General features: G+C 49.5%; 1 long non-coding RNA gene across 1 annotated transcript; it reads left to right on the top strand.

Moving 5' to 3' along the window:
- Positions 1–3,420: 3,420 nt before the first annotated feature.
- LOC141027777 (uncharacterized) lies at positions 3,421–6,921 on the top strand. The gene is made up of 3 exons (XR_012189688.1): positions 3,421–3,721; positions 4,987–5,061; positions 6,631–6,921. It is a non-coding gene; the product is annotated as an uncharacterized lncRNA (long non-coding RNA).
- Positions 6,922–7,822: the final 901 nt, after the last annotated feature.

Below are 7,822 nucleotides of genomic sequence, written 5' to 3'. Positions count from 1 at the left end.
TCGTCTTAATCTTCATGCATCTCTATCTCCTTCCTCTCTACCCAAATCTTACAAATCAGCTCTCCTAGATCCTAATTGGGCAGCAGCTATGAAAGATGAATATGATGCCCTTCTGCAGAATAACACATGGCAGTTAGTTCCTCGTCCTTCCAATACAAATATCGTTTCGGGCAAATGGGGTTTTCGCCATAAATTTAATTCTGATTGGAGTCTTGCACGTTATAAGGATCGATGGGTATGCCGTGGTTACTCTCAGCAACACGGCATCGATTATGATGAGACTTTCTCTCCAGTTGTCAAGCCCATCACTATTCGCACTGTCCTTAGCATCGTCGTCTCTTCTTCCTGGCCAATTCATCAAGTAGATGTCAAAAATGCTTTTCTTCATGGCTCTCTTCAAGAAACAGTCTATTGTCAACAACCTCTTGGCTTCGAACATTCCTCCTATCCTAATCATGTTTGTCTTCTTCAAAAATCTCTTTATGGTCTTAAACAAGCACCATGTGCCTGGTTCCAACGCTTTTCTACTTATGCTCAAACCATCGGTTTTACCCCTTCCCGTTCTGACACTTCACTCTTCACCTTTCATCACAACAACAACACTGCTTACCTTCTTTTATATGTTGATGATATTATCCTCATAGCTTCCTCACAAAATTTTTTAGATCATATTATCTCTCTTCTTCGCTACGAATTCTCTATGACAAATTTAGGTCTTCTTCACCACTTCTTAGGTATTGCTGTTATCCGTGACTCCTCTGGTCTTTTCTTGTCTCAACGTCAGTACACTCTGGATCTTCTTTCTCGTGCTGGTATGCTTGATTGTCAAACTTCTCGTACCCCTGTTGATACAGGTTCCAAACTCTCTGCCAACGGTGATCCTTCTCTTTATCGTAGTCTTACCGGTGCCCTTCAGTATCTTACTCTCACTTGTCCTGAAATTTCTTTTGTTGTCCAACAAGCTTGTTTATACATGCATGATCCTCATATTCCACACTACAATCATGTCAAACGTATTCTTCGGTATCTTAAAGGCACACTATACTTAGGTCTTCATATCAACAACTCCTCTCCCACCTCCTTGACAGCTTACTCTGATGCAGACTGGGCTGGTTGTCCAGATACTCGTAGGTCCACATCCGGATTTTGTGTTTTTCTTGGTAACAATTTGGTTTCTTGGTCTTCAAAAAGGCAGGTTACGGTCTCCCGCTCGTCTACTGAAGCTGAGTACCGCATTGTGGCTCATGCGGTTGCTGAGACGGTTTGGTTGCGCCAGTTGCTGTCAGAGCTGCACCGTCCTATTGAGCAAGCTACCATTGTTTACTTGATAATATTTCAGCTATCTACATGTCAGGGAATCCGGTTCAACACCGTCGCACCAAGCATATTGAGATCGACATTCATTTTGTTCGAGAGAAGGTGGTTCTCGGTCAAGTTCGCGTTCTCCACATGCCTACTTCTGCTCAGTTTGCTGATATCTTTACTAAAGGCCTGGCGACTACTCCGTTTCAAGACATTCATTTCAATCTCAACGTCGTCGAGCCTACCGTTGACACTGCCGGGGGATGTTAGAATACAACTTGTATTAGGATTTAGACTCCTACTCGGTTTGTAATAAGGCTAGGTCAGGTGCGGCTTGGCTCTTATATATACTTCTTGTACCGGCACAATATTGCATCAACAATTATTCAATACAATTCTACAAAGATGACAAGGCTGCCAACGATTGAGGCTCTCCCGCTTCGATTTGCCGACCTCATACATCACCCGCGTCCATGGCGTGCACCAAGCTCAAGACGACGAAGGCATCCATGGCGCCAGCCCCTGTCCCCCTTGAGCCGACGCCACTATGTGCCAATGCCGCAAGCTCGGCCGACCTCCTGCACCACGGTCGCGTACGCCCGTGGTCGCAGCCTTGCTTGCGCGTGCTCCTACAGCCCACGCGCGTCCTCCTCCGTCCGCCGCTCCCCTATGCTCGGCCATGCTCCGGGTGAGCACCTGCCGCACCCTGGCCCTGTCATGTGCGTGCCACCGCGTGTTGACCAGCCCTGGGCCACTGCCAGGTGGGCCCATTGCTCACCGTCCATCAACGGTGGCGGCCCGGAGAGGGAGTGGCCGCAGGCGTCCACCACTAAGGTGGGAGAGGAAGGTCGCGGAGGACCCGATTGCCTTTTTTTCAGGGGTCTTTTTGCAAATCACAAATGTATCAGGGTGTAATTGGCTTTTTTCTTTGCCACATCACCCTGTTCAGCGGGACCCACCTATCATAATCAGGTTTAAAACGAGCAAACCGAGCGACTAGTGTTTTTTGCAAATAATTAAGCCTAAAATTAGTGGTTTTTGGCACAAACCCGTAGAAATGTGGTTCCTGCAAATCTAGTCTTCAATGTCGATGTTTTTTTGCAATTCACTCGTTTTAAAGAGAGGAAAAATAAAAGTAGAGTATCACTTAGTTTTGTTGATGTGTGAAGCAGCAAGGACTTGAGCATATGTACATCACAGTGTCCTAGTTTCCAAATGAAATGAACTTCAACTTAGCCTTTTTCAAATAGATTTAAGATCATCAAAAACTGATTTACAGTATTCTGGAAATTTGCCATGCCAAAATCCCTATCAAGAGTGAGACCACGGCTCAGATGCAGTTGCAGTAAGATAAGAATCGGTATTTAGATCACAACACAGCAGCATTAAGAAACACAAGCTACATACATATAATTCAAAAATTTGCAGGGACAGAACAATGTACAAGGGATTGAACATAATGCCATGCTACACACAAGGTAGGAGCCAGCCACTGTAACACCCCTAGTGTCATGCTACAGTAATCTCACCCTAATGTGCCATGTCATCATGTTTATTAAGCCATTTTGCCACTTGATAAAAATCAAAGTCATTTTCAAATTTAAATCGCAAGTCAAATTATTAGTTCTTTAAATTGTCCAACAAAAATGTTCATTAGGTTGCAAATATTCATTAGCTAATTTTCCTGCATTAACAAACGTTTTTGTAAAGATTTAAAATGCCCCTGGATATGAAAGCATTACCCGAACCAGCCCCATTTAAGTCATTTTCCCTTAATCAAAATACAAACAACTTCAAATAACTCCCAAACTTTTTGTGGCAGTGAGGCATGTTAATACTAACTATTGAGACCAGCCACACATTTTACAAAAGTGATTTATTGTTAAAAGAAAGTGCAAACAGGAAATAAGATAGAAAGCAGAAAGAAAAAGGAAATACCTAAAGCCTACTGTGCTACTAGGCCTAATTGAACTACAGTTGAGGCCCAACCCAGCTCCTCCTTCCTCTGTTCATTGAGCAGAGGCGTGGCGGCCATCCACCGGCGCCATAGCCGGCATGGTGCACGCGCCGGGCATCCACTACCTCCCCGCTGTCTATAAAGACCACCCCGACGCCCTGGACGAACCCTAGTTGTCCTCCCCCCTTTCCCCCGCGCCGTTTTCTTCCTCTCCCGCACACGCCCGAGCTCCACCCGCCATGTCCATCATCGTCCTCGTGTCCATCGTCCACCTCATCGGCTGAGGCCTCTGCAGGAGCTGTGTCTGCTTCTCTACATCGACTCCGAGGAGCAGCTCGAGCAGAAGATCACCACAATGCAGGGATCGACGTCGTCTTCTACCTCCGGCCACCGCGGCTCCATCGACGAATTCGTCACCTCCACTGCATCCCCGACCTCCTCGAGCTCCTCTTCCGACTTGCGGTGAGCTGCGCTACGTTTCCCCTTCCTAAACGCTCTCGATCCATAGCCATAGTCCCGTCGTCGTCTTTGTTTTGCTCCGGCCAAAACGCGCCGCCGCTGTGGTGCCCCCGCCGTGGCTACAGGCCATCCCGAGGCCAGCTAGGCACACGGGAGTGCTCCCGTGCCCATGTAGATGCTGACTAGCCTCTAGGTTCGCTCGATCTTGTGCTATAGTGCTGCGCCCGATCAAACCCATGCTCGCCGTCGCAACGTCCGGTGCTTCGCGCTCGCGACCCCCTGACCGAGCCCAGCCCCGCGTCCGCCCAACCCCGGTCCCCACTGCGCCCGTGTCCGCGCGCCCCGGCCCCCGCCCTTGCCGGCGCCGCGCCCCCTGCTCCGCTCACTGCCGCTGCTTCTGTTGCTCTGCTCCCGCTGCTACTTTGCTCTGTCGCCGCTGTGTACTGCTGTTGCCGCCGCCCCAGGCCACGCCCCGGCCGCGCCCACGCACCTCCTCCCGCGCGCTGCTGCTCGCTGCTTCAGCTAGTGCAGCCGGCCGCCCCTGCTGAACTGCCGCTGCGGCTGCTGCATTCTGCTGCTGGCGCTGCGTATGGCTGCTAGCTGTTGCTGTTCAGGCCACTACGTTGCTGCTTAGCCGCAGCTGCTGCCGGCGCTGCTACTGCTCAACCCTGCTGCTGCATTCGGCTGTCCATGGCAAGGCCATGGCCGGGTGTGCCTGTGTGTGTTCGTGAGTTTGTGTGGGTTAATTAGAGTAGGATTAGTTTACTAAATTAGTATACTAACAAATGACATGTGGGTCCCATTTAATTAGATTAGATAAATCTTTTGGGAGATTAATAAAATAGTGGCATGTGGGCCACCACCTCCACTTTTGACCAGTCAAGTTGACTTGGTCAATTTGGATTAAAAATTAATTACAAAATTTTAGAATATTATTAAAACTTTGAAAAATCATATAAATTAAACCGTAAGTCAGATGAAAATACTTTGTATATGAAAGTTGCTCAGAAAAATCCAACAAATCCGGATACGTGGTCCGTTCATCTGTCACATGCCCCTAGCATGCTGAACATGGAACCGTCCCCTCTCTTTTCATCTGTCCGGAAAACGTCAGACGCCGGAAAAACCCCTTCGGATGTTTTCCCTCTCCGTCTGCAACGTCTAGCACTGCGTTAGTTCACCCCTAACACCGCGTACTACCATGTTATGCTTTCTAATGCTTTGTTTGCTTTATATTTATTGTTTCTTCCCCCTCTTCTCTCCGGTAGACCCCGAGACCGATGCTGCCCCTGTGATCGACTACGCCTCCGACAACACTTCTTCCTTTTCAGCAGTGCTTCCAGGCAAGCCTCCCTTCGATCATCCCGATATCGCCCATTCCATTCTCTCATACTTGCATTAGATTTTGCTATTGTTATTGTTTGCTCCTATTCTGATGCATAGCCTGCTTTTGTAACCTGCTTATTGTTACCTACCTGCTTATCTTAAACTGCTTAGTATAGGTTGGTTAGTGATCCATCAGTGACCCCCACCTTGCCCCAGTTGCCCCGCTTTATGTTCGATGACTCGATCGACGTGCTCGAAGACCAGGCCCCGACACCGCACATCACTTTCCCCTTAGTTGCTCGACAATACTGGGTTACTATCAAGTGCCGAGGGTGATACCTAATCAGCACTTCTGATGATAATCCTGTAGTGTAGCTATTTGGTCGTGGTCATCGAGGGTGATTCCTCCTTAACCACTTCCGATACGACGCTGTCGTGCAACCCCTCAAGTGTGAACCTCGAGGATGGTTCCTCCTACGTTCACCTTGATGATTACATCGAGTGGAATCCACCGAGGGTGATTCCTCGAGGTTTCCCCCTGGTGTTTGGACACACGGATACTTGGACTTTACAACTGTTACTTGGAAAGGCGGGTCGACCCTAAGGGGTACCCGCGAGTGATGTGGAGACGGGTTGACCTGGAGGGTACCCGAGAGTTGAATACGAGGCACGGGCGGGCATTCTTAGCCCTTGCCACAAGTCCTCGAGACGGGGCGACGGGGTCACATCTTTCGTGAGTCTCTGCTCGTGACCGCACTACCAACACACTGACGGTTTGGATATTTGATCCGAGGGGCCTCTGGCCTGATAGCACTAACCATCACGTGGGCATAGTATGGGCGTTCTGCGTCGTATGCATCAACCGAAGCTTAATAAACGTCAGCGACTGAGCGGCGCGCGCCGGGTTGGACTGCGTAAGCACCTGCCTTTTTAAGGAGGTAGCTAGGTCTGCTCACCGGCCGCGTTCGCAACGTGCAGGAGTTCCCGGGGCGATGGCCCAAGACCCCTGGGGCATAGGTTTAGTCCGGCGTGCTGACCTCTCTATTAAGCCTAGGTCGGGTTGCGGCGTATCGTTTGGCCGAGGCCAGACATGACCCAGGAAAGTGTGTCCGGCCAAAGTCGAGCGTGGTGGGTAAGTTGGTGCACCCCTGCAGGGAAGAAAACATCTACCGATAGCCTGTCCTACGGTAACGGACACTCGAAGTTGTATCCTGATCGATACAACTAGAACTTGATGCTGAGGCATGTAAGGGAAATGATGGCTTCGGGATTGTTTTCTCGCAGGGAGTCGAGGAAGTGATCTCTGGGCGATGTTTCAACATACTTACTAATATTATAATATGCCACTCTTGTCTCTTCTGATGCTGCCAGATGCTTGGAGCGGATTGAAGATGCTAGTCTTCGATAGGCTAGGCTTTCCCCTTCTCTTCTGGCATTCTGCAGTTCAGTCCACATATACTACCCATTTCATTGACACCGATGCATATGTAGTGTAGATCCTTGATTGCGAGTACTTTGGATGAGTACTCACGGTTGCTTTGCTCCCCCTTTCCCCTTTTTCCATTCTTCTCGGATGTCACAACCAGATGATGGAGCCCAGGAGCCAAACGCCACTGTCGACGACGACTTCTACTACCACGAGGATGCTTACTACTACGTGGAGGCCGCCGACGAACATGAGTAGTTAGAAGGCTCCCAGGCAGGAGGCCTTGCCTTTTCGACCGATGTTGCTTTTGTGCTAGCCTTCTTAAGGCAAACTTGTTCAACTTATATCTGTACTCAGATATTGTTGCTTTCGCTGACTCTTGTGTATTCAAGCTTATGTATTCGAGCACTCGAGGCCCCTGGCTTGTAATATAAAGCTTGTATTATTTTAATTTGTGTCTAGAGTTGTGTTGTGATATCTTCCCGTGAGTCCTTGATCTTGATCATACACATTTGCGTATATGATTAGTGTATGATTGAATCGGGAGCGTCACAACCACATAATGACCTGTGCCTCTCGCGCGCTCTAGAAGCGCCCGCACGGCGGAAACCCACGCACCGAAGAGGGGGAGGAATAGCTCGCTCCTTATTGGACGGCGGCGGCACAGGTCCGACAGATCCACGTCACGAGCGGCGGGAGGAAGCGGGCAGCTTCCGTCGAGGTGGAGGGCGTCGGGCGGCGCAGCCTGGGGAGGGTTAAGGGAGCCCAAGTAGCTGTCGTCCACGGCATCAGCCGGTGAGCCCAGGGGACGGCGTCGATTGGTGAGGCCAGGGGGCGGCGTCGTACGGCGGATCCTGGGAAGCCAGGGACACAGCCGCGGCGCAGCATGCGGGCATGGAGGTTCAGCCGCCGGACCGTTGCTCGGGGAGGGAGTGGGTTTGGCCGGAAAGCCGAACCCTCGCCGACGACGAGGTCATCTGCTCGCCCCTCCCTCAAGCTATTTGCTCTCCAGTCCAGTTAGCGTGTTGTGTGCAGTGTCAATGGAAGTACTTATCCGAATACATAAAGGCTTTATTATCTAAAGAATTAAGTGGGATAATAAGAGCGGTCAGATTGAAATTAACAGCTGGTATGGATGCTTAGGCTAGTTATAGTGGGGAGTAACTTAGACTGGTGTCATGCATATGACACTAGCCTATGTTACCATATTCATAGTGCAAAGTAACAAACAAGTAGTAATATAAATGATTGCATTATTAACTTTTAGACTCATTTATCCTTGGGAAGCGCTATGTTACAGTAACATATTATGTTAGTATAAACACCTCTCTCGTTAGTAATTACTTGTCACA

The sequence above is a fragment of the Aegilops tauschii genome, chromosome 7, assembly GCF_002575655.3.
Source record: "Aegilops tauschii subsp. strangulata cultivar AL8/78 chromosome 7, Aet v6.0, whole genome shotgun sequence".
Taxonomy (NCBI): Eukaryota; Viridiplantae; Streptophyta; class Magnoliopsida; order Poales; family Poaceae; genus Aegilops; species Aegilops tauschii.
This window is presented reverse-complemented; position numbering and strand designations above follow the sequence as displayed.